Here is a 334-nt window from a genome sequence, read left to right on the forward strand (position 1 = left end):
ACAAAGGGGGAAGAGGAGGGAGAGGTGGGGAAGGAGGAATGGGAAAGAGGGGAGAAAAAGGGGATAGGGGAGGGAGGTTGGGGTGAAGAAGGGAAGAGGAGGGGGAGGAGGTGAATGGAGGGAAAGAGCATGAAAGGGTGAACAGGAGGGAGAAAGGGGGTAGAATGGAGAGAAGGGGGAGAAGAAAGAAAGAGAAGAGAGGATAAGGAGAAGGAGAGAAGGGAAAAGCATGGAAGAGAAAGTGAGAGGAAGAGGAGGAGGGAGAATGAGAGGAAGGAAGGGAGGGAAAGAGAGCTAAGGAGGGTAAGGCGAGGGGGCTAATACAGAAAGGGCC

The sequence above is a fragment of the Penaeus monodon genome, chromosome 21, assembly GCF_015228065.2.
Source record: "Penaeus monodon isolate SGIC_2016 chromosome 21, NSTDA_Pmon_1, whole genome shotgun sequence".
In the NCBI taxonomy this organism is placed as follows: Eukaryota; Metazoa; Arthropoda; class Malacostraca; order Decapoda; family Penaeidae; genus Penaeus; species Penaeus monodon.